Below are 27,608 nucleotides of genomic sequence, written 5' to 3' on the forward strand. Positions count from 1 at the left end.
TGGGAATTTTTATTAGTATTATTATTTTGCTAGCATCCCATTACGATGACAGATGAGATGGCAGTTAATAATAATAAATTCTGCAATTGCATAAGAATTGTTCTGCCTCTTCAATAAATCTCCGGAATAAAACCCGATCTAATTACACCATCTATGATTGCTAGTCATTAGGCTACAAGAGTGAGCTACAATAAGGCAAGACTCATTAACCCTAATACCAGGCATGAGACTCGAGTGGCTTGGAAATGCCCTCGGTCTGCCAGCGCCATTTATCATAGCTTGGCTGTTTTTCTATGTCGTGCCATTGCTTTGCACCTAAGGCTCTGTGAAAGGGAGCACCCCAAAATTCTAATACTCACAGCTGTGATTAGCATGGGGGTGTTAGGCGCTACCTAGGCTGGAGATCAAGATGGACAAAGACTTTGTGCAGCATGTAATAATTACCCATGACATCTGGTATCCCAAGACACTTGGGAGGTGAGTCCCATGTCTGGGAGATAGACAAGGTACCTGTTTGGGTTGGGGTTATGCTCCCTCTAAAGAAGGAGGTGCTTAGCTTGGAAGTATTCCTGGATACATCTCTGCCAATAGAGCCCCAAGAATCTTCTGTTATTAGGAGTGTGTTTTACCAGCTTTGTCTGACTCACTAGCTATGGCCGTTTCACTAGCTATAGTCTGACCAGACACAGGTGGCACTGTGGTCTAAACTGCTGAGCCTCTTGGGCTTGCCAATCAGAAGGTTGGCGGTTCGAATCCGCATGATGGGCTGAGCTCCCGTTGCTCTGGCCCAGCTGCTGCCAACCTAGCAGTTCGAAAGCACACCAGTGCGAGTAGAGAAATAGGTACCGCCGTGGAGGAAAGGTAAACGGCGTTTCCATGCACTCTGGCTTCCGTCACGGTGTCCTGTTGCACCAGAAGCGGTTTAGTCATGCTGGCCACATGACCCAGAAAGCTGCCTGTGGATAAACACCGTCTCCCTTGGCCTGAAAGCGAGATGAGTGCCACACCTCATAGTTGCCTTTGACTGGACTTAACTGTCCAGAGGTCTTTTACCTTAGTCTGACCACTGTAGTCCATGCATTGGTAACCTCTAGGCTTGATTACTGTAAGACGCTCTACATGGGGCTGCCCTTGGGCCTGGTCCAGGATCTGCAACTGGTGCAGAATGTGGTGGTCAGATTGCAGGTGCAGGCAACATGTGACACCAATGTTAAAACATCTGCAGTGACTGCCCGTCTATTACTATGACAGGTTCAAAGTCCTTGCATTAATGTGCATGGCCCCAAACAATTTAGATTGAGAATACCTTATGGACTGCCTGAATCCGTGAATCCCAGCTTGATCACTGAGATCATCTGCTGGGCCATCAGTAGTCATCCCTGGAGTTAGTGAAGCTCATCTGAAGTCAACACAAATTGAACTTCTAGTTTTATTGACCGAGTCCTGTGGAATGCTTTTCCAATAGAGATTCAGCTTTAATCCTTTACTGAAAACCTTTCTATGTCCCCAGGTTTAGGCAGACAGCCAAGAAAGCATCTTGTATAATTCTTTAAAAGGTTTTTATTTTGTGTGTTTAGTTGTGAACTACTGATATTTTTTAATGAAATTGTGATATACACTGGTGGCCAAAATTGTGGAAACCTTTTGGAAAAAGTGTTTCTGAGGTTTGATGGCTCATAACACCACTGTTTTTTGGAGTAATACCATAAAATTATATATCAGTGGAAATATAATTTAATGAAGAATGTAATGCAACAAAGGTTGTTCAGTTATCTGTATTCTATCAAAAGTTATAGCCAAATAACCAGAAAAAGGAAGCACAACTTGCTTAGGTTGGTATGCAGTTGCTTTCTTTCATTTGAATGTAGCCAATGAGAATGAGTGTTTAGAGAGCCAATCAGGTGTTACGAGCCATCAAACCTCGGAAATACACTTTCCCCAAAGGGTTTCCACAATTTTGGCCACTAGTGTACAAGCTTTTTATTATTATAGAGAATTCTAAGTGATAAAAGAAGCATCTCCACCTCCATCGTTGAGCCCAAAGGTTGAGATCCAGCTCTGAGGGCCTTCTGGTGGTTCCTTCACTGCAAAAAGTGAGGTTTCAGGGAACCAGGCAGAGGCCCTTCTCAGTAGTCATGTCCTCCCGTCAGATGTGAAGGAAATAAACAACTATCTGACTTTTAGAAGTCATTTAAAGGCAGCCCTGTATAGGGAAGTTTTTAATGTTTGATGTTTTAATTTGTTGGAAGCCGCCTAGAGTGGCTATGCAATTAATAACAGCAACAACAGTTAGTAAAGCTACCGTGATTTCAGATCCATGGCTAGCGTATGCCTTTTGCTCTAAATCCAGCTTCTTCTAGCCATCGTGTTGCACTCTGCAATGGGTCATTCTTACATATTTGAAGCATATGGTGGAACATATGCTTAATGTCCTCACTGTTGCATCAAAGAGATATTTCAAGTTGTATTTAAGTTGAGATCTGATGTGGCTTTGGCAATGATAAAACAATGCTGGAGATATAGTCACATGCCACTTTGAAATGCCTATTCCCTGTATCCTTCAGCTGCTTATCTGTGCCTGGAGCTTTGATGTCCTTTGCTACGCAGTGCCAAGACCCAACAGATCCTGAGAGTGCACTTCCCAGAATCCTTCCCAGTATTCAAGGGTTCCTTGGCAGGTCAACAGGGGTTTCTTGTCAGGTGGATCAAGGTGGAAAGAACTGCCCAAAGGCAGGAAAATTTGGGGGGGGAATAGTGGACTATAAAATGATACGCAGCAAAACAAAAGGTTAGAGATCATTGAAAGAAGACACAGAACGAGATGAAGTTAGTGTGAAGGTAAAGCGTATACACACAAATAATAATAATAATAATAATAATAATAATAATAATAATAATTTATTATTTATACCCCACCCATCTGCTGGGTTTCCCCAGCCACTCTGGGCGACTTCCAACAAAATATTAAAACACAATGGTCTGTTAAACATTAAAAGCTTCCCTAAACAGGGCATGTCTTTTGCCCTGTTGTTGTTTGCAGCTTGAAAAATTGTCGGAAGACGAAAGCAATAAGAAAAAAGCTCTGCTGTATATGGGGGCATTTTCACTCGCCATTCTGTTTGCACCCGTGGCCACCCAGAACTGGTGATTTATTTATTATTTTTATTTATTAAATTTGTATAGTGCCTTTCATCCGTTGATTTCAGGGCAGTTCAAAATATAAAAATGCAAGATAAAAACCAAGAAACCCCCCCCCCCCAATAATAATAATAATTACTGGTAGCTACCCTGCCCATCTGACTGGGATGCCCTAGCCATTCCCCCACCCAATGACACGTTTAATAGGGTATCGGATGTTAATCCCCTAAAAGTCGGGTTGAAGAAGAATGTTTTAATGCCTAAAGATGTACAGTGGTATCTCTACTTACAAATTTAAAGCGTTTCGAACGCACATTCGTAAGTCAAAAAAAATTGTAAGTCGAAAACTATTGTAAGTCGAATCCCATAGGAATGCATTGGGAGAAAAAAATCATAAGTCGAAGCAACCCTATCTAAAAATTTGTAAGTAGAAAAAATCCTATCTAAACTGCATCCAAGATGGTGGACGGAGCTCCGTTCGTAAGTAGAAACATTTGTAAGTAGAGTTATTTGTAAGTAGAGGTACCACTGTATAATGAAGATGACAGCCAAACCTCTCTGGTGAGAGCATTCCACAAACAGGGAGCCACTGCAAAAAAAAAAAAGCCCGTTCTTGTGTTGCCACATTTTGGGCCTCTCATGGAGGAGGTGCATGAAGAAGGGCCTCAAGAGGGTCCAGGTCAGTTCATATGGAGAGGTGGTCCTTCAGGTAATGTGGTCCTGAGCCGTTTAAGGCTTTATAGGCCAAAACCAGCACTTTGACTTGCAGTGGTTAATCCACAGCAGGACATAAACACAACACGGACAGTGTGTTTGACTAGCACTGGAGAGACCCAAGTTCCAATTGCCACCACTCATTCCTAAAACCTCCTGAGGGAACTTCAGCCAGCCCCCCCCCCCTCTCTGCTGTGAGGATTAAATTGAGGGGAGAAGAACAAATGTACAGTATGGCACTTGGAGCTCCTTGGAAGAAAGATGAGGTAAACAAAGAATAAAACAGATAAACGTCCACCCCCTGTTGCTTGTCCCCTTCTACCATCAACTGGTATTCCAAGTGTGTCTGTCCCCATTAGCTCACTCGTCTCTTGTCCCCTGATAGATCTGTCTTCCATACATTTGACTCATCACATTTAAAGACATCTAAGACTAAGCCCTCTCCTTGCGGTGGCAAGTTTCACAGTAGGCCAGATGTGGACATGATTGGTGACGATTGCTGCATCAGGCCATGTTCTTTTGGCCAACCATTTGGAATTTCCTAGCACAGTCAAGGCTAGGAAATGTTGCCTCTAATTCCATTTCAGGATTGAGTGGAGAACATCTCGGCCTGTAAAACTGGTTTATGGGAAAGGTGCTTAATTAGGCCATCATCGTCAAGCTAGATGCAGATTACACTTTTGGAAATGTGCAGTGTGCTCTTGTAAATGATCTCATGATTGTAATAAAATGGGTTTTAATAAGAATGGCGGGCTTGAGGGACCCATTGAAGGTTGCTGCCTGCATAGGGCAAGCTATGGCTGTGCAAGATTAACAAGGTAACTGATGGGAGAACTAGACATAAATGGGGAAGACTTCAGTCCAGAATCCCAGATTTTTAGGGCCTCGCCCCCCAGGGTGCCATGGCCCTTTCTGTTCATCTGCGCATGTGTGGTAGAGGGTTTATTAATGTTTGCAATTAAATGCTAACCCTTTCTTTAACATTATAACGTAAGAGCCCCATTTCCCAACAAATCTAGGGCTACCCAAAATGGTAATCAAGTGTTTTACTGTCTTAAATACCCAAGGCCATGCTATGAGTTTATGCTCAACACAGCCATGCAGTCATAGGAGCCAGCTCCTAGGGGCTGAGGTCCCTTTGCTCCCCGCCAAAAAATATTTGAGGGGGCCACCTCCTCAAGTTGATGGACATTGCCATTGATGTTGTCTGTGTGCTGCACCATGTGATTGATTATGTGGGTGGAGCTTACCTGCCCCCCCTAATTTATTCAAGTTGGCACTTGAATAAATGCAGAGTGTGTATCGGGCGTACCCAGGATCAAAATTAGGGGGGGCAAGGGGCGGGGCCAAGGCACGGGAGGGGAGGGGCCACAGTGGGAATGTGGGCAGGGCTACGTGGCCTGTGCCTTTCAGCTGTTCAGAGGAAGAGGCCCCAGGCTCCCGCTCCCCGCGCGAAGCTCCAGAAGCGCGCGGGGAGCGTAAGCCTGGGGCTGCCATGCTGCGCCCCTCAGCCTTTTGCTTCTGTGGGGGCAACTGCCCCCCTGCCCCCTGCCTACGCCCATGGTGTGTATGCAGAGAGTGCATGACACCAAACGGGTACCGGTACTCCTCCTCATTTCTTGCTATCTCATTTACTGTGCTGGCTGTCAGCCAAAGGTCACATTTACAACACATGGCTTCCTCAAAAAACAAAAATAAAAAAATAAAACAATGGGAACCATAGTGCTGGGAACTGTAGCTCCATCAGAGGTAAACTACAGTTTCCAGAATACTTTGGGGGAAGACATGTATGCTGTAGACGTGACCACAGTATATTAAATTTGTGTATAGTATACCCGTAGTAGGCGCAGATACTGTAGATCTCTTGGTAGACTTCTGAGGGATCAGCAAGAATTAACAGCTGACTGACCCCCCCCCCTCAATTGTTTAACAATAGCAGCAGCGAAAAGGCTCCCCTCTGCCTTCCCACTTCTAAACTAGGTTGCTGACATGAACATAACTTAGCGGGGAAGCGGAGAGTCAAGAGCGGGTTTTTGTCTGACGTGAGTTTGAACTCAGGTTTGGTCCTGAGTTTTCAACAGTTTTCAAATGAACACACTGCGGGGCCATGCAGAATCGACCTGCGATAAACTTTCATCTCCAGAGCGAAATCAGTTTCACAAAAAACACTTTTCAGGGGCAAATCATACGCAGTAGATTGGGAAAAAACAGTGTTTTCCAAACTTGGGTCTCCAGCTAATTGGGACCACAATTCCCATCGCCCCTGATTATTGCTCCTGCTGGCTAGGGATGATGGGAGTTGTAGTCCAAAAACGGTTGGAGATTCAACTTCAGGCAACGCTGATTCTAGATCGTGTGTCGACAACGCGGTCCCAATTCTGGAAAAGAATCGTGCGGCTACGCAGCCCAAATCTGCATAAACGCGCAGCTAAAAACAAAACAATAGTTCTTCGGGGTGGTGGGGAGGATCCTTTCTCTGTTTTTCGAAGATGAGTCCCAGAAGGTAGCTTCTTACCAGATGAATTTGGGGCAGAGGTGCGAGGAATGCCTCTTTGAAGGTGGCAGCAGCTGTATGTAAACTTGTGGGTTTGGCAAGCATTTGTGCAGAAAATAATTTCTGCTCGACGGAAGGGGGGAGAGCACTTTTAACCCACAGCTTTAAAATCAGTTCGCCCAACCGATTGATCGCTGCTCCGCCGCGTAATAAAAGCTGCGAGTGGCAGGTTCTGGATTCCCCTCTCCAGCTGTTCCGCGAGGTCCCCGTAACCCTGGACGGTCCAGACTCCGGCCACATTCCTTCCTACCTCGCCGCACCTGCCGGGTCCTTCCCCTTTACTCTCCAGTCTGCAACGCAAGGCGCCTCCTTCGCCCTCTTCGTCTTCTCTCGCTCCCTTCCGCTTGCGTCGCCGCTCTACTTGCGACAGGGCGACGTCGTCGGTGACTCATCCTGTCACCCGAAACGAGAGTGGTGTGGGGGGGGGGGAGAAAAAATCCTGCCCGGGCAACCTGGGCGAGCCTGCAGTTGCAAGTAGATGCCTGCAGATGGAACCTGTTCACCAAGGCAGCAATGCATCCAGAAGGTGGCGAGGGAAGCGCAGCGCATCGGGAACCATGGGGAACGGACGCGGCGGCGGATTCCCTCCAGGACCGCTTTCCGGAGAGACCAGAGAGGGAAACATCCGATTCAGAAGGAAGAGGCGACCCGGCGGCTAGCCTCCGACGAGAGGGGGCGCCATCGGAGCAGAAGGCTCCGACGTACGGCTCTGGAAGGCAAGCGCCCCTTCCTCGGACGGTTGGGCAGCCAGCTTGAGGCAACTCCGGGCAGCGAGAAGAAGGCCTTGCAAAGTTTGACGGGCAGCCTGTGTCCGCCGTCGGGCTTCCCCCGTCGGAAGGCGCCCGAGCGAGTTCTAGAAGGGGCTGCTTAAGACCTGGGCGCGGTATAACGCCCAGAGCGCTAGCGACGCGCGTCGCTTAATGAGTGCACTCGCGCACGCTCACACATAGACGCACAACTTGGGGAAAGGGAGGCTTGCTTGCTCCTCCCGCCCCGCTTCCCTTGACTCGCCTTCATTCAAGGAGAAGCCGCAGTTCATACCCACACATTCCTGATTAGCCCCAACCCTCGCAGCCGAGCCCTAACTGACTCTTCCTTTCCAATAAAATCTGGTGGAAACAGTTCTTGTCCTGAGCATTTGTGGTGCCAGATAAGGGGGGGAGAGAGCAGGAGAGGGGGGAGAGAGAAAGCGTGAGCGCAGGAAAGCTTTGCAGGGGAGAGGGGGCGGGGGGAGAGACTAGATCCTGCTGTGATCTTTCTGATCCACATTATTATTATTATTATTTAAAAAAAATTGGGGGCGGAGAGAGCGCGGAAGAAAGAGGAAGGATTCTCCGATGCAACCGGCTCTGGGAGCTTTTCGTTGTGTTGGGAAGGCTGCAGCATTTCAGGAGTGACTTCGGTTTGGGCGCTCGAAAACTACCCCCGAGTGTGTGTGTGTGCGAGAGAGAGAGAGAGAAGAGGCGGGGAGCAGAATTGGCCGGGATTAGGCTGGGCTGCGGTGGGGGGTGGGGGTGTTGTGAGAGCGACGGAGCTTCCCCGACTATCTCCCCGCCACCACCTCTTTCCTTTTGCCCGTGGCCAGGCTGAACGTCTGATAAGAGGTGGATTAGGAGGGGAGTTGAGAGACAGACCAATAGCTGCTGCCAGTGGGAGTATTTTGTGATTCACATGTAAGAGGCTCGGGAATCGCTGCCTCCTCCTTTCTTTCAGCACCAAGAACAGCTACAAGTGCAGCTCCTCGCTCGCTCGCTTTTGCTTCCCCCTCCTCGGAAAAGCCAGGCAACGTGCGCGCAAATGGAGCCGCAAGAAGGCGCCCCGAGGGCTCCTCTCCAGCCCGGGTGAGTGAGCGAGCCGGGACCCCACACCCCACCCCGCCTGCAACTTCGCGACGGGAGCGCATGCATCAAGTTGAACCCGGAGTTGGGAGCCAGGGGACTGGATCCCCGGCTGCTTTGATCGCTCTGCCAAAAGCCACCCGGGGCCGAGGCGCCCCGGAAGCCCCGGAGTCTCCCTCCGGCTCCTTCCCGAGAAGTTCGAGGGCGCGGCGATGGAGGAGGCTGGCACCGCTGCCCCGGCGCTTTGCAGCCCTGCCGGGATCGCTGGATCTCCCGCGGGGGGCGGGGGGGGCGGGGAGCGGGCCGAGGGGGCGGGGAGTCTCTTGGAGAGAGAGAGGCTGGTGGGCTGAAATTACCTAATCCTCTCTCCCTACCCGGGCGCCGCCGCCGCCTATTAATTCCACCACTGACCCCCGCCGCTCCCCGCGCTATGGAGCTGCAAGTCTTGCCGAGAGATTGGGGGAATCGAGGTAGCTATTATTATTATTATTATTATTATTATTATTATTATTATTATTATTATTATTATTTATTAGGCTGAATGCAGTGTGTATGTGGGAGGGGGGATGAGAGGAAGGGGGTGCAATCCAGGAGGGGCAGGAAGAAGAGTGATGCGTGAATGCAAGTTGTGTGTGTGTTTTGGGGTGGGGGGTGTTGAAAGAAATCCGACTTGCTCGTCAGAGGAGCTGCCGGGGTTTGTTTCTGTAGCACTTGGTGGAGCTTTCGGATCTGGAAAGACACCTGATGGGGAGCTGGGAAAGGAATTGGCAGCGTGAAGGGGCAGTGATCAAACAGGCGTCTTGTGCCTGGTGCAGGGATGAAATCCAAACACACACATACACAGAGCTTGCACCCCAGTTTCGACCCCCTTTTTATTTATGGCTCCTCACCACCATCTGCTGATTTTTTAAAAAGATCGCCTATGGCTTTCAGTCCCGAAGACTTTTTTTTTATTCCCCTGTTCCCCTGGGTTTAATCCGGAGTTATAAACCATTCCTACGGGGCGCGGTAGCACTTGGGGGCTGCCCCGAACTTTCCTTTGAAAGCTATGCAAAGCGGAGCTTGGCGAAAGTCCTCCCAACGCGATTTCTTTCTCTGATCTCAGGATTTAAATTTAAGCAGCTTGATCCACTTCCTTCTTGAACCTCCACCCCCCACCTCCCCACCGCCCGGAGGAAGGAAGTGGAGCTTTGAAGGCTCTTGGAGATCAGCAAGCCCACCCTACTGTGGAGAGAGGGGGGAGAGGTCCCTTGAGGCTTGCTCAAGCTGGTAAAATCGCTCAGGATTGACCCGTGTGCCTCTTGGTGTAAATTGTAAGCTGGCAGAGGGGGGTATCCTAGCTGTCAGATTGTGCTGGACATAACAGGAGCCCCTAAGGAGCCCTCACCAATTGATTCCCAAGACTTGTATTTCAGAGGAGGGGGAAAGAGAGGAAGCTCTCTTGATGTCTCTCCAAAAAAGAAAGAAAGAAGCTATTTATAGAAAAGAATATGAGATGTCTGCTAATGGAATCTCATCCCTTTTGAAGATGTCTAATCTGTCCTTTTTTTTAAGGCAGGTATTTTAACGACAAGTAGGTAAATGGATCACATTGAAAACACATGCCCCCAATAACCATTTCAAACCATCAAGAGCAATTATGGATTTAGGAGAGCAGTAAGGCCAAGCCGGCACACTGACATTTGCCATTACAAGCAAGCTTGGGGGTTGAAATTCCTCACTAAAAAGGATGTTACATTTTCACAGAGGGATTTCTATGCAGAGGGAAGCAATTGCAGTTCTTCCTTTCTTTTTAGGGAGACAGGGCTGTGTCACTTGCATCTGAGCACACTGGACATTTTGGAAGACTCCAATGCTACCTGCCTTGTGAACCTGCTTTTTTTTTTAGAGAACGAATGAAGCCATTTCATTCTAACGTTTCAGAATCTACAAAAGACTGAATTGCAATGAGAGATAGTGGAAGGGTTGCTGCTCACCCTTTGGTGGCAAAATACTCCACCTCCCCTTGGCAGACTTCCAATTAGGGTCAAAATCCCTTTGGAGCAGAAGGAAATTGTATGGGGACAAGTAAAAAACAACAGAACTCAGCCATCAACAGAGGGCACCCATCTGAGTGCAGGTACTATCCAGGCAACAGCAGGTTTTTGTGGGATTTTTTTTAATGAAACAAAGTGGTGATATCCTGTTTGCTGCTTGAACTTCTGGGCCTCCCAGTCTTAAAGCTATTTGCATGGAAGGATACCCCATAGATGTCAGGGGAACTTAGCTTGACCCCCTGCAATGAACGGCTACAGTTAGAATGCATTGCAAATATGAATGGAAGTGCTGGGAATGAAAGTGTGGCCAGTTGTTTGGGATGAAACTGACTCTGAGAGGTGAGAGGAAGGGGAGCTTGAATACAATGGCAGGCAATGTTTGATTCAGCTGAATGTATGGAGAGTTGGCAGAGCGAGTGAAAGCTGCTCTTTGGCAGCTTTTCCTGGGTGAAATTGGCAGCCAGACAGGCAGTAGCCTGATCAGACAGTGACCTTGGCAGCATTAGGGCATTAATGTTCACTTTTGGACGAACAGATCTCGAGCATCTCCAGTGCGTTAGGTGAAAGGAGGCCCAGACTTCTGAGATTAGATTGGTGCCCTGCTCCATTCCCACCCCCCTTCACGTTTCTCTGACAAAATGCATTTATGACAGCCAGCGTGAGGAAACTCCTCCTCTGTTTTTCATGTTTGTTCTCCACTCTTCCGATCAGAGTATTTTGGGTCACTGATGCAGAACAGGAACTTCCGATAAAGTGGAGCTGCAGCAATCTGTTGGCCAGAGCAATGCCTCCTCCAGGCTGATTTGGAAAGTCTGCTTGCATTTCACAAAGGAGACCGGGGATGGGAAGATGCTGCAGTTGAAGGACCAGTAAAGCACAGAGGAGCATTGTAGCTCTCTCTCTGTACCCCAGTTTCTCAACTCGTTTGGAAGATTTCTCCCCTTTTCTGGCATAAGAATGTGGCTGTCTTTTAATTTAACAAAAGCCAGAGGAGCAGAGGAGCAGCGCAAAATATTTTAAAAAGAGAATGCAGCTGTGTTCAGCGAGGAGCTGATTTTCCCAGATAGTGTTGGAATAGGCTTATCTGAAATACTGTAGATGCATTTTAAGAGGTTCCCCCCCCCAACGGAAAACATGTTCTAGAACTGATAGAACTGGTAGAATAATGGGTAAGACTGGCTGTTAGCATTTACACTGCTTTTAGCATTCCTTACAAGAATTATGTAGGATAAATTCTCAATGCATTGTCAGCGGGGGCTTAGAGACAGTGATTTGCCTCCAGTCACCCACTAAATGGATGGCAGCTGATATGTGAATTGGGGGCTTCCCAGATCATACTCTCAGCTGTCAGCATGGCGCCAGGTTTTTGATTAGGACCACGAACTTGCGAGAAGCACATCTATTTAGTCTAGCGCTGGATCTAAAATATAGGGTACAGTTACTGAAACCCTGAGCTATCGCTGTCTAACCTCTCTCCTTCATTATCTCCAGCAAAACAGAGCCCACCACCTCCCAAGTCAGTCTTTCCTGCTATCAAATAACTCTTGCCATTAGGAAGCTTCTCCTGATGTTATACTCACTTTGGGGGAAAGTTATAAAGAGTTTTCTCAGGGAGAGTTTGGCCTTGCAAATCGTTATGTGCCTGGATAAGGAAGGCTGGTTTTGAGAAAGACCTGGTCCTGTAATGATAAGTTGTGAGATAAAGGGACCTGCCTTCTGCTAGTCCCAGGACTGGATCTTGCCAACAACTTGCCATTTGCCTTTTATTGTTGTGTGTGCGGAGGTGTGAAACTGTATTAGCCAGCGGTTGAATTCTCAGACTTGGTCAGGCTTAGAGCCTTAGAGCCATTGAAATAAATGGGTCTTTTCTGGATACAACTCTTTAGCTTTTTCCATGTGGCACCTCAAACAGGGCAGTAAATGGAACGCGAAATGATTGAGAAGGAGCTGTAGTATGTTCCCCAGGAAGAAAGGCTGCAATGTCTGGAGATCTGTAATTCAGAAAAATAATAATGATAAGGCAGGTGATGTTATAAGCACAGTGTGAAGGAAGGAGATGGAGAGATTGGTAATAGTAAGTTAACTGTACCTGCAATATACACTGACTTCAGGCATTAGACCATAGGGACTAATGTTCATTAGATGTAGCAACAGCCAAAAATATTAATGTAGCCAAGAGATGCAAGTTTTGTTGCATTCATTGCTGAAGGTGTCCCACACTTCCTGCTGACAGTTTTCCAGCCTGTTATCAGCAGCGTTCAGCAACACCCACTTACTTTCCACAAAAACCTGTTGCCACCATTTGTCCAAAACAGCTTTCTTAGAACCCTCCCCCCTGAACAGCCTTTGATGACATTGGGCGTTCCATTGCTCCCAAAAGCAACCCTTTCCCCTGTACCATGATTAACCTAATCAAAATCCCCCTCCCTTCTTCAGAGTTGTTGGCAGTACCACAGAGAGGAAAAAGAGATACTTTGCCAGGATAAAAGCACCCAGGTAGCAATCCAGATATGTGGAAAAGGTTAAGCATCCTCTCCTCGTCCTCTGCTGCACTCATCTCCTGCTTGCAAGTTTTCCAAAGGCATCTGGTTGGCCACTGGGAGAACAAAGTGCTGGATAAGTCTGGCTTTTATCCTGATCCAGCAGAGTTCTTGTTATGTTTGTGGGTGGCAGACCACTATGATCTCTGGACTGAGCAAGTGTCGGAATTCAATAAATGCTTGGGGAGTTAAAACCAGGAAATTGCCAGACCCATGTGTATTAAGCTGTGTGCTAGACACCTCTCTAACCCCCTGGAATCAGCATGTGTTAAAAGCTAATCGCTCCTGTGATTTAGCCTGGGGTAATGCACTTTTAGCACAACCAAAGATCAAAGGAACTCTGCATGAGACGCCCAGTGAGTGGGGCTTCTCCCTACAGATAAAGCTAAGAGCTTAGTGTGGAGTGGGGTAGCAGCAACAGAAGCCATGTGAGCTGGAAGTTGAGGTCTGTTTGAATCCAGGGCTGAAGCTATGGGAGAAGCAAGACCCTGTTGGAGTGTCAGTGCTGTGAGGCCCTCCATTATAGGGTCAGGTTGTAAATGTGTATATATCTTTATACATCATAAAGATACTACAGTCCCCACTGTGCCTTTTCCCCAAAAGAGAGCACGGATCCTGAGTGAGCAGGCCCTAAACCCCTGGTATCTTGCAACACTTGGATATTGGGGTGGCATGCAACAATATGTTCTTATGTTAAGTGGCATTGCTTTGATCGGATATGGAGCTCACACACCTATTGAGATACCCATATAACATGTCATTTGGCATTCACCAAGTTTTTTAGCAACAGAGCTGGTAAAATATTGGTGAACTATGTAGTTAGAAACAGGATGAATAATTCACATCTCTCTCTTTGCAGAGCTCGGGGAAGGGGAATCAGCCATTCCCACTTCCTGTACAGTATATATTTAGATGACAAATCCAGGCTGAGTGGTGTTACTGGAATCCTCTCGGATAACATTGCTACCCCTGCCATGATACTCTCCCAGAAGCAAGCAGTATTTGGGGACTAATTTAAGGAGCTTGGGTAGATTTGTTGTCTAAGTGTCCATGATTGACCGGCGTATTTGTCCTTCAGCCTAAGTTAGTCACATCGGCCGCATTTCTGTGGGGCATTACAGTGCCCCTTTGGACACCAAGGCTTGCATAGTTGACCTTCTGCTGCGACTGTTGCAAAAAAGTTATCTGTGTTGCTTTGAGAAGTACTTTTTGCAGTGTCAATTGTGCACTAGATTCTCTCAGCTAAAGTGTGTTCAGCTACAGTGGTGCCTCGCTTAACGAATGCCCTGCTTAATGAAATTTCTGCTTAACAAAAGGTTTTTTCTAGTGGAGGTTGCCTCGCTAGACGAATTCGTTTTACGAAAAATTCGTCTAGCGAATCGCGGTTTCCCATAGGAATGCATTGAAATTGAATCAATGCATTCCTATGGGAAAAAAAATTCAAAAAAATTCAATGCATTCCTATGGGATTGGCTAGACGAATTTTTCGTTATAAAAAAAGACCCGTGGAACGAATTAAATTCGTCTAGCGAGGCACCACTGTACCTGTATCAATGTGTTGACAGGGTAAGCTCCCGTTGCTCGGTCCCTGCTCCTGCCAACTTAGCAGTTCGAAAGCACATCAAAGTGCAAGTAGATAAATAGGTACCGCTCCGGCGGGAAGGTAAATGGCGTTTCCGTGCGCTGCTCTGGTTTTGCCAGAAGCGGCTTTGTCATGCTGGCCACATGACCCGGAATCTGTATGCTGGCTCCCTCGGCCCATAAAGCGAGATGAGCGTTGCAACCCCAGAGTCGTTCGTGACTGGACCTTTACCTTAATACACACAGACATTGCAGGTTTTTTCTTCCAATTCTGTATCTATAAAGTTTTTGAACTGCAATGGAATTATACTTGAATCACCCAGAACATTTAATTTAAAAACAAACAAACAAACCACCTTTTGGTCACTACTAAACCGGTCTTTTAGGATTTTCTCATTCCAGCACACCATGCTCGGCTGTACTTGTTTATTAATTAATAAAAATTATATACTGCTTAATTGAGATTGCTAAGCAGTTTACATAAAATATAACAATATCTTTAATAAAAATTCTGTATCACCACATTATAATCAAAACCTCAAAGTGTGTTTATTCACATTTTTCATGTCTCATCTATGCAATCAGCCCAATTTCTATAGGGCTTTCTATAGCTCTTTCTATAGGAAGATCAGTGTGACTTAAGAATTAAGTCTCAGTCCATTTGGACAATTGTAATCTGAATTATTTTCTTATTCTGAATACTATTAGTATTCCCCATGTGGTTTCTTTACACACCCACACCCACACAGTGTCCCAAGCTGGGACAAATCTTGTATCTCCTTGCGTCATTTGATACATTGAGATTTTGTTGTATTTTTACATATGTTTTCCTCATTTAAGCCATTATCCCTTTGCCTGAGAGATAGCAAAATAAGAATGCGCTGGGCAATGGCATTCTTAAAACAAAACATTTACATTTTGTGCTCTCCTATGCATCTCCTTAAAGATCTCCAACAAAGGGGAGAATTGATTTGCAGCATCCTAGGGGGATCAGTTATGGGACACAGGTGGCGCTGTGGTCTAAACCACTGAGCCTCTTGGGCTTGCCAATCGGAAGGTCGGTGAGCTCCCGTTGTTTGGTCCCAGCTCCTGCCAACCCAGCAGTTCAAAAGCACAACGTGCAAGTAGATAAATAGGTACCGCTCCAGCGGGAACGTAAACGGCGTTTCCGTGCACTGCTCTGGTTCGCCAGAAGCGGCTTAGTCATGCTGGCCACATGATCCGGAAGTTGTATGCCGGCTCCCTTGGCCAGTAAAGCGAGATGAGCGCCGCAACCCCAGAGTCGTTCGCAACTGGACTTAACTTTCAGGAGTCCTTTACCTCCCCCCCCCCCCCCGGGGGATGAAGTAATACAGGCACGAGCAAACAAATCCTCTTTAACAGCCCTCTTATGGGAGTGCAGAGTTTTCTTAAGTCAAGTTGTGCAAGGGCCAAACACTTCCTATTTGTATTCATCTGAGTGCAGTCGCTATAAACAAAACTCCCAGCTCTTACCAAAATGAACCCGGTACTTTGCACAGAACTAGCATTGTGATGTATTATTTAGAGTTCATTAATATAAAGTACACTGGAGCTGACACTGGCGACTTCTGTAAGAGGTAATGAGCTTGTAATAAGAATAATGACTAGTCCCATTAGCCTCTTCTTTCTCCCTACTATTTCTATTGTCAACATGGAATCGCATGCTGAGCATGAACTTAACTCTGGCCATGTATGGGAAGATGCAGCCATTCCTGTGCATCGCTAGTCACGCCTAAGTCCAACTTGTAGATGTTGAACTGCAGTGAGGATTGCAGTCCACAGTAACCAGTGAGAGCAAGATTTGCAGAAGCTTCCCCTTCTTACCTTCCAGCAGAACACCATTTAGTTTCTTCCTTTGTTCATATATAGAGCAATGGCTTTTCTAGCATTAGAGCAACAGTCTGTAATCTGTTTGTAATCTGCAAAAATATCCTAGGCTGGTTGTCCATTGCTACCACTAAAAGGGAATTTACACGTGTGAGTAGATTTCTCCAGAGTGCTTCTGTGCATTTGAATCCGCATCTCATTGAAAGCAATGCCATGCACCAAGACAAACTCCACAGCTATATGCATGATCCCATGTGCATCGGAATGTGCACCTGATTTTTGCTTGTGGTTCTTAATACAGAAGCTTGCTTATGTAGGAGGAGCGCCTCTCTTCTGTTGGATTAGGACATCTCTGTGAGCTTTTTTCTCCTCCCACTTATAGTCTTCCTCTTTTGTTTCTCCTTTCTGAAACAAACTTAAAATGCTTGTGTGCCAGTGGTTCAACACACTCCAGGGCCATGTCCACACCATACCATACAATTTAAGAACTGTGATACCACTTTAAACAGTCATAGCTTCTTCCCCCAAGGAATTCTGGGAGCTGTAGTTTGTTGAGCTATCAGGAGAGTCTGGTGCCTCTTGGAGAGCTATTAATTCTTGGAGTTCCCTGAGCTCTCAGTACCCTTAACAAACTACACTTCCTAGAATTCTTTGGGAGGAACCATGACTTTTTAAAGGGTATCATAGACCTTTAAAGGTGTATAGTGTGAATGTGGCCTAGGTGACACTTCCTGCCTGTAGGTCACAACATACCAGCTGAAGATAAATGCATTAGTGCACCTGAGTACTTATTCAACACAATGTAATTTAGATCCACTATGTAGACTCAAGGTATGTTTTTACAATATGCTTCTACCCGATCATGCACATTCAGTAAGTGACATGCAAATCTAGGCATGTTCTTTCTGTAGTTATTTAACATGTGGACACTGGCTGAAACTATATAAAAAAAGCAACCCACACAACTCTGAACTTGGGAATACAGTTAGATTAATTCAGATTTATAGCCACAGGAGTGAGGTTTTATTTTGAATAAGAATTCTGACTATGAAAGGAGGCTGTCTGGATTTATAGCACAGCAGGTCAATATTTTTTCATTTGTCTAAAGTGCATTGATAACAATGAAAACAAATGTTTATGAAATTATTTCGCTGTTAGCTGCAGGAGTTCAGACGACTGCATTTGTATTGCTGTAATATTTAATATTAATCAATAGAGCAAAAGTGATGTGGTTTGAATAAGCCAGGGAGTATAATGAAAGCTTTTACTTATTCAATGACATAAAGAGCCTAAAAGTAATTCAGTGCAATGTAATTTTCATTGCATTGGACTGTGACGTAGTCTAAAAATAATGCATTCTAAGCAATTCATTTTCTATTTCCCAGACAGGTTTTAGCCATTAACAGCAATGAATCAGATGTCCCCTTGTTTTAGGCAGTGGAGAGTGATCAAACCCTTTGATACACAAGCATCAAACGTGTATGTAGTACTTTATTCTGCTTGTGGGATTTCTTTATGCTTCCACACGCTATAAATGTTCCTACGTTTATAGCGTGTGGAAGCATAAAGAAGTCCCACGAGCAGAATAAAGTACTACATACGCATTTTGATGCTCACACATCAAAGAGTTAGATCACTGTCTGCTGTTGACGACGGGACATGTGATTCATTGTTGCTGGTGGTTAAAACCTGTATGGAGAACAGAAAATGAATTGCTTACAACGCATTGTTTCTGGGAATACGTCACAGTCAAGTGCAATGAAAATCACATTCCTCTGAATTACTCTTAGCTCCCTTATGTCATTAAATAAGTAAGAGCTTTGGTCACATGGCCATCCTGGCTGTATGACAACAATGGCATATTATGGAATCCCTGAAATAGCTGCTGGAGATTAGCTTATTATACTTCCCCAGTGTAATTATAGAGTGCCAGACTAGACCACAGTTCGAATCCTCACTCGGCCACCAAGCTCACAAGGTTGCCTTGGGCCACGCGAAAGTCTCTCAGCCTAACCTACCTGGCAGGGTGGTGGTGGTTGTGAGAAAAAAAATATGGGGAGGAGGAGAGCCATGTAAAGGTGGAATAGATAAATAAAACTGAATGCAGAGCAAGTCTTTGGAAGTAAATGGATCCTAATCACAACTTTACATGTTGTTATTAGTTAGTCACAAACCATTCTTTGTCCCCCCCCCCAAATGTAGGGTGACAGACAAAATGTGAAACCACACAACAGTGATAATAATAATAATAATAATAATAATAATAATAATAATAAACCTTACAAAAAACCCACACACAGTAAAGACATAAATATGCAGAGGAGCTCAGTAGCTTCCTTAATAGCTCAGTTGGTAGAACATGAGACTCTTGATCCCAGGGTCATGGGTTCGAGCCCAACGTTGGGCAAAAGATTTCTGCATTGCAGGGGGTTAAACTAGATGACTCTCGTGGTCCCTTCCAACTCTACAGTTCAATGATGATATGATTCATGATCCAACTTCCTTTGCCCATCAATCTCGTCCCCCCCCCCCTGCCTTCATGGTTTATTTCCAAACTCCTTGCTAGAGTTTACCAGTATGCATGGAAGTTGTCTACAAGCCCAAAGTATCAACCCACAAAGGGGCAGTTGGGTGTGGTTCTGCATGATTGACTTCACTGGCTCTGACCAACCAGAATTCACTTGAGGAGGGTGCTTCTGCCACACCTCTGCACTGATTGGGTTATTCAAGCTGCAATACTATACCATATATTTAATGTACTTTACTTCCCCCTCCAAATCCTGTGAACCATAGTTTGTTAAGGATGCTGAGAATTGTAGCTCTGTGTGAGATAAACTACAATTCCCAGGATTCTTGGGGGGTGGGAAGTCATGTGATTTAAATGCATGGTGTGGGGGCAGCTTCTCTGGGGGTTTCCTGTCCCCAGAGAAAGCACTACAGTTATACCTCGGTTTAAGTACACTTCGGTTTGAGTACTTACAGTTTAAGTCAGGCATCCCCAAACTTCGGCCCTCCAGATGTTTTGGACTACAATTCCCATCATCCCTGACCACTGGTCCTGCTAGCTAGGGATCATGGGAGTTGTCGGCCAAAACATCTGGAGGGCCGCAGTTTGGGGATGCCTGGTTTAAGTACTCCGCGGACCCATCTGGAACGGATTAATCCACTTTCCATTACTTTCAATGGGAAAGTTCGCTTCAGGTTAAGTACGCTTCAGGTTAAGTACAGACTTCCGGAATCATGACTCAGACAGAAACAGTGTGTGGACTCCTTTGAAGGCAGGGAGCTAATTTTGACTTTTACACACACTGAAAACCAATTTTTTGGCATGTAGAATAACGTACCTTTAAAATAGAGTGTTCCTTTAATTCAGAAAAAGTGCAACTTGGTCTACAAGCCTATGCATGCTTACTTGGGAATAAGTTCCATGGGATTTACTTCTGAGTAATCTTTCAGAAAAATGTGGCGCCTATGGAGCTATTCAATCAAGGTAACATTGCAAAGAATCAGTTATAGCAAAGCACCAATAGGTGTGTGTGAGTGTGTGTGTGTTTGTGCCATGCTGGCTTTCAAGACCAAAGCCCTCCCCCAGCAGCATGCATGTACAGTTTTGAATATAGATAAATATCAAACTCATTAAGAGTATACAATCAAGAACCCTTATGCAATCAACAAACATGTTGGAAGGTGTTTGCAAGAAGCAGAGGCTCGTTCTCCAGCTACCTTTGTTCACATGTGCTGGGCTCTGTTGCTGTTCAGGCTCTGGTCCTGCAGAGATCGCCACTCTACCTTCTGAAAATACAGATGGATGGACGCTCCCATTGGGAGTATCCTCACTGGTGGAAGCAGCTCAAAGCCCCAATATGGGGTGTTGCAGAGGTGGAGCAGCACGCAGGCATCCTAAATGGGCCCAGTGAGCTGCAAGTCGTGGTGTTTGTGGGATACAGGCCCGTTTGCATTTCCAGCTCTGGAGCTGAAGTAGCAGAGCAGCCTGATTTTCATGGCTTGGCGTGAGTGATGAGGCTGTGGAAGCAGAGGTGGAGCCCAGTTGGGGTTTGCTTTGTGCCCGAAGGCAGCAGTCTAAAACCACTCCATAGCCCAGCACAGCAAGTCCAATAAAACAATTTGAAACCATTTAAAACTGAGAGGACAACAGTATAAACAATAAAGGAGCTGGCACAGTGCCCTTTTATGAAAAGCAGAGCAAGGCAAAATGGTTTTCAAGGCTCATCTAAACGTTGGTAAGGAAGGGGCTGAATGTGCATTTCCTCAGAGGGGAGTTTCACAAGCTAACATATCCTCTGCCATGTTGAAGGCAGAAACCAAGACTCAATTCTCTGTGATGCCATCTTCCAGTTTTTTCCTCTTGAGAGCACTATGTGGTGCATAGCTGCCAAGTCTCCCATTTTTCGCAGGAAACCCCCATATTTTGTTACCGTTTCCCGCTGTTATCCCGAATTGATTATATCCTGTAAATATCCTGTAAAGCTCCTGCCGGCCGCCATGTCTGGGCTCCCGGCTGTCTGCGCATGTCTGGACATGCGCAGAAGCGATTTCTGGTGCCCAGACATGCAGACACAGGCAGCCCGGCACCGGAGGTCGCTTCTACGCATGTCTGGACGTTTGTAGAAGTGACTTCCGGTGCCGCTTTGCCCATGTCTGGGCACTGGAAATCAGGCAGCGCTGGCACCGGAAGTCACTCCGACACATGTCTGGACATGCGTAGAAGCGACTTCCGGTGCCACGCTGCTGCTGATCCCAGATTTTTCAATCTGGGAGTTGGAGGATATGGTGTGGTGTAGTGGTTAAGAGCAGTGGACTCATAATCTGGTGAACTGGGTTCAATTCCCTGCTCCTCCACATGCAGCTGCTGGGTGACCTTGGGCTAGTCACACTTCTCCGAAGTCTCTCAGCCTCCCTCACCTCACAGAGTGTTTGTTGTGGGGGAGGAAGGGAAAGGAGATTGTTAGCCGCTTTGAGACTCCTTAGGGTAGTGATATCAAATCCAAACTCCTCTTCTTCTTCTTCTTCTTCTTCTTCTTCTTCTTCTTCTTCTTCTTCTTCTTCTTCTTCTTCTTCTTCTTCTGTCATTTTGGACGCGTGTTCTTGCACAATTTGGCTCCACAATTCACCCCAAAGTGTTTTTGGCCCCAAAATGCATGTTTTGGGGTGATGCACAAGATCATGCCCCCCCAAAAGCAGCGTGAAATCGTGCGAGATTACAATGCCCAAAATCGTGCGAGATCTCAATGTTCAAAATGGCTGCCATGGTCTCATAAGAAAAAAAAAACGAGATGTCCCGTTTTTCTGGGACTGTTGACGGGTATGCAAGTATGGGGCCATCACTGTTTTGTGTAAAATGCCTACCAGTCTCATTGATCATGATGAAGGGCCTACAAACAAGGGCCTCTGAGGCTGATATTAAAGCCTAATATTCATAGGGGTGTAGGAGGTCCTTCACATATATTGCTGGTTTTTACACTCCTCATGCCAATACAGGGCCCTACACCTGGTCCCTAACATTCATACAGAAAATGGGGGTGCTTGAAGGAATAGGGGAGATCACAAAGTCACAGGAGTCTTGCTTTCAGTGTTCTAGAAAAATAACCTGCTTCCTCCAAGTTCCTCTGTCTAGTCACTTCTAAGTTCATTCACTGAAAAAATAGTATGAGAGCTTTCATTTGCCCAGCATGGCCAACGCATCATATTTTGCTGCTTGGGGCATACTTGCATACCCGGCGGCAACAGTCCCAGAAAAAACCAGTACATCCCTTTTTTTCTTCTCGCGAGTGCATGGCAGCCATTTTGGGCATTGTGATCTTGCGTTATTTCATGCTGCTTTGGGGGGGGGTCATGATCTTGTGCCTCACCCCAAAACATGCATCATCATCATCATCATCATCATCTATACTCTTGCATCTTTAATTTCAGATTTTGACATTTAAATATGAGGTGCCTTAAATGATGTGTATAGAAAGATCTACTTTTGCCATTCTTCAAGAGCTGCGTTAAAATTCTGAAACAGGCATATGCCCTGTTGATAATGGGAACCAATGACAACATATGCAATAATCTAATACCCGGGAATTACTGTTAACTGTAGATACTGTTTTTCTTGGAATGTTTTCTACCTGGAGACACTATCCAATAAATGTAAAGCTGTTTTGAGGTTAAGGGTGACTCATAATCAGCGGGGCCAAATTCTGCTTTCTGAGTTACACAACTATAAATCTAGATGGATATATATTTAAGCCACTGAAGCTACTTTAGACTTACTTATATGGAACTAAGAGCAGAGAGTGTCCTAGTCGCTTGTCTCGAGGAACCTGAATAGAACAGAATCTGTACAGATTTATACCTTGAGATGTGCCAAGAAGGCCAATTTGATGGTATCTGGTGTCCTGTAAATCTTGGACTCACAGAGGCTTAACCTAAGTCAAATAATAGGAGGGAGAATGGTGCTATCATTAAAAATAAAATAAAAAAATAAAAAGGCCTTGTGCTTCACACAAGCCTGATATTTCTAATAGGTACACTCTCTCGTTCACACTGCTTCTATATGTTTCATTTTCAAGTCTTTATTTTGGTATCACAGTGAGATATTTTTACCGTGAACACAGGAGATTTCAGCCTGAGTCATTTTCACAGGCTTTGAAATGCTCATCCATTTATAATTCTCCTGTTAGGTCTATGCCCTATTAAGTTTAAGTTGGTGGGATATTAGAAACCCAAACAGGATTCACTGAGAGGTGGTAGCGTGGGGAAAAGTCATGTGGGTGGTTAAACTGTGGGGCCGGGGCATGGAATCACATTGTTTTGGTAATGAGTCAAATCACATTTTGGTTGCCGTTGGAAAGGGTGTTTGGCTCACACTTTAGGTTTACACCCTGGGTTTGGTTATCAACTGGGCTTTGGCTCTGAAATTTGGGGGTCATTCTTAGATTCCTAAGAAGTACAAAAAGGGCTGCTTACCCAATCTTGAGCTGGGCGGTGGTTGTGGCCTAATTGCAGGAAGCCCCAATCCCTGGACAGTTAGCCAGCTGTTGGGGGATTCCCCTGGCTGGTCACTCTGCATCTTGCGGATAACCCATTAATCTTAGGCTTGACCCTGTCACGCCTCAGCCCTCCACCAGGAGGCTGAGAAGCATATACACCCAATGCCGAAACCCAAATCTTACCTACACCTGGAATCAATAAAGTTCTGGCTGGAGTGTTGTATTGTCCAGTTTTGTTCACCTTCCTTAGTTGAGACCTTGCGCCCTGGGGAGGGGTTGCTGCAAGTGGGTCTGCAGTTGCTTCCATGCAGTGCCTTATCACACCACTGCTGTAATGCTAGAACAGTGATGGGCAACCTTTTGAGCTCGGTGTGTCAAAATTCGCCAAAAAACCGAGCATAACTTGGGTGGTGTGTCACTTCGAGAAAAAAAAAGATATTTAAGTTTAGTTTAAATAACAAAAATGTATAATTGTAATATATAACTGAATTTAATAAACCAAAAACTAATTATTTAACCAAACCAAACAAAAAAACCCTTATTTATCACAAAGTACCCAGAGTTGTTGAGCTTTTCGGGGGGAGCTGCTAACCAAAGTTTTGGAGGTTTTTTTTGGGGGGGGGGTGCAAAAGTTTCTTTGCTCTTTTGGGGGGGTGCCCCAAAGCTGCTGCGCTTTTTTTGGGGGGGGGGGAGAGAACAGAAATAAATGACGAATAATACCTTTGCTGGAACTAACACACAGCACCGACACAGTCTGCCGAAGCGCCAAAAAACCCAGCACAGAACGGATTAAAAAATGTACACTGTTACACCCAATCATAGTCTGCCAAAGCGCCAGAAAAACAGCACAGAAAGGGTTAAAAAACCAATCTCTGGCTACCAGCAACCCGATGGGAGCGTGCCAGCAGTGAGGGCTCTGCGTGTCACGTCTGACACGTCTGTCATAGGTTCGCCATCACTGTGCTAGAACATGAGAAGTGATGGAGCAGACCCTCCAAATGTCTCTCTTTTCCAGGGACAGTCCCAGATTTACAGAAGCCTTTCCGGTTTCTGATTTGATTCCAGAATATCCTGCCTTTCCTTAGGATGTCCCTCTTTCCATCAGAGAAATATTGGAGGGCATGGACGAAACAAAATAAAAAAATTCATTCCAGCAGCACCTTAAAGACCAACTAAGTTTTTTATTTTGGTTTGAGCTTTCGTGTGCATGCACACTTCTTCAGATACCTGAGCCATCTGAAGACAGCTCAGTGTAGGGAAGCTTTTTATGTTTAATGTTTTATAATGTTTTTATATATACAGTGGAACCTCGGTTTATGAACACCTCGGTTTATGAATTTTCGGTTTATGAACGCCGCGGACCCATCTGGAACGGATTAATTCACTTTCCATTACTTTTAATGGGAAAGTTCGTTTCAGTTTATGAACGCTTCAGTTTATGAACAGACTTCTGGAACCAATTACACCCATGTTTCAGTTTATGAACGCTTCAGTTTAAGTACTCCGCGGACCCGTCTGGAACGGATTAATCCACTTTCCATTACTTTCAATGGGAAAGTTTGCTTCAGTTTATGAACGGTTACTCCGCGGACCGTCTGGAACGGATTAATCCACTTTCCATTACTTTCAATGGGAAAGTTCGCTTCAGTTTATGAACGCTTCAGTTTATGAACAGACTTCCGGAACCAATTGTGTTCATAAACCGAGGTACCACTGTATTGGAAGCTGCCCAGAGTGGCTGGGGCAGCCCAGTCAAATGAGCCGGGTACAAATAGTAAAGAAGCTGCTGCTGCTATGGAATAGGATCTCCCTATTTTCATCAGAGAAATATTGGAGGGTATGGGATAGCAGGATTTCTTCATATTTCTGTGCTGGTCACCCACAGGAAACAGTACTTCAATCCTATTAAGGCAATGAAAGAACACAACCTTAAGTTCTCCGTCTTTAAAGTGAGGAGAGTGACATCTCTCAAAGAACTATAGATCGCCTATAGAGGTAACATAATGAGTTGTGTGTGGAGACCCTTTAACCAGGCCTAGAAATAAATTCAGACAGGACTTGTGCTTTTGGTTTGGTTTTTGGCAGAATTTAGGCCACAACTTTTATCAAGTGAGTGGATGCATAGGCTCTGGTTTGACTAGCTACCTGCAGCCCTGCAGGCAGCGCTGACTCTAGGCACCAACCATAAGTGAACCTTGGGTGAACACCTGGGACAGAAGCAGGCAGGGGTGCTGTACACGCCTCCACCCAGATGAGCCCTGAACTTAGGCTTCAGGGCACAACCCTGCACGGGGAAGACCAACCAGGAGTCCTTGGATTCCTTCTTAAAGGAATACCCACACATAGGGATGGCTAGGCATCCTGCCACCCCTATCGACAAGAACCAGAGCCTATCCACAACCTTACAAGTCATGATGGTTTGCTACGCGGCAGGCGAAACCCAAATGGCACCAGCTAAACAGCCAAGTGGGGAAAATTCCTGCCGTGCCCCTGTCCCAACGACAGGCGACACACGACGGCATAGCAAGGTCAAGCGCAAGCCCTAAATATAGGGAGAGGTGGGTGGGTGTTCCGATGCAAAGAGCCCGAAAGAGGAAGCTCAGGGGACGTGCATCTGGATATATAGTGGTCCCTTGAGCTGCTTTGACTGGCGCCCCGCTAGCCCAATTGCTCCCTGGTTCGAGGGACCACCAATAGGGTGTTGTGGCTGCTCCAATGATCCCACCCACAACAACAAGGCCTGATTGCCAGGTCCCACCGCAACACGTGCCCTCTGTTTAGGGAGGACCTGATTAGCCATATACAAGATGGCTTCCATTTTCCTTCAACCATGTTGCATTTCCGTCCACATGGGAAGCCGCAATACCCTTCCCGAATCCTTGAGGCAGACGTAAAGATGAGCCTACTGGATCAAGCCAGGGGCTCAGTCTGTCCAGCATCATGTTCTCACAGTGGCCAGCAAAGATGTCAGGTGGGACCTGTGATTTGCAGCAAATGGCATCTGGAGGCTTAATGCCTCTGACAGGGGAGATGGAACAAATAGCCGGTGGCTGTTGAAAGCTTTTATCCTCCACGAATTTGTCCAATCCACTTATACTACAAATACAATTTCATATGATATACAGTTAATTCTTTACAGCCACCCAAAAGTAGCTTTTAGTTTTCAGCTGTGAACATAAAAACCCAAACCTGATGGAAGATTTAGCTTTTATGGTGCTTGATCCTCTAATCTGCCATGCAGGACAAGATACGGACAGGATCAAATACTGTTTTTATGGCAGTTACAGGTAGGTAGCCGTGTTGGTCTGAGTCGAAGCAAAATAAAAAAATTCCTTCAGTAGCACCTTAAAGACCAACTAAGTTTTTATTTTGGTATGAGCTTTTGAAGAAGTGTGCATGCACACGAAAGCTCATACCCCCCCCCAAAAAAACTTAGTTGGTCTTTAAGGTGCTACTGAAGGAATTTTTTTATTTTGTTTTTATGGCAGTGTTGAAAGTCTTGGAGTTACGCCGTTTCTACAAATTTCCTAGCAGGAATGTTGAATGAGTGAAATAGCTTGGTCAGTGAAGCAACACTGGTGAAATTCATTTCTTTTGGCAATATTTTATCATCCTATACTCTTAACTATTATGCCACACTGGCTCTGTAATCCACGCTAATAATAAATATCACATCACTGATAATATATCACTTCTCATTAAAATAATACTAAGGGCGTGGGACACGGGTGGCGCTGTGGTCTAAACCACAGAGCCTAGGGCTTGCTGATCAGAAGGTCGGCGGTTCGAATCCCCGCGACGACGGGGTGAGCTCCCGTTGCTTGGTCCCAGCTCCTGCCCTCCTAGCAGTTCGAAAGCACATTAAAGTGCAAGTAGATAAATAGGGACCGCCCCGGCGGGAAGGTGAACAGCAGACAGAAGTACTGTTCGTGGGGGACAGGAAGCGGGCAGGTGTGGAGGATTCCCTGGTCCTGAATGGGGTAACTGTGCCCCTGAAGAACCAGGTGCGCAGCCTGGGAGTCATTTTGGATTCACAGCTGTCCATGGAGGCGCAGGTCAATTCTGTGTCCAGGGCAGCTTATCTATCAGCTCCATCTGGTATGCAGGCTGAGACCCTACCTGCCTGCAGACTGTCTAGCCAGAGTGGTGCATGCTCTAGTTATCTCCCGCTTGGACTACTGCAATGCGCTCTACATGGGGCTACCTTTGAAGGTGACTCGGAAACTACAACTTATCCAGAATGCGGCAGCTAGACTGGAGCGGCCGCCGAGACCACATAACACCGGTCTTGAAAGATCTACATTGGCTCCCAGTACGTTTCCGAGCAAAATTCAAAGTGTTCGTGCTGACCTTTAAAGCCCTAA

Source organism: Zootoca vivipara, chromosome 9 (assembly GCF_965207765.1).
Source record: "Zootoca vivipara chromosome 9, rZooViv2.hap1.1, whole genome shotgun sequence".
NCBI classification, from domain to species: Eukaryota; Metazoa; Chordata; class Lepidosauria; order Squamata; family Lacertidae; genus Zootoca; species Zootoca vivipara.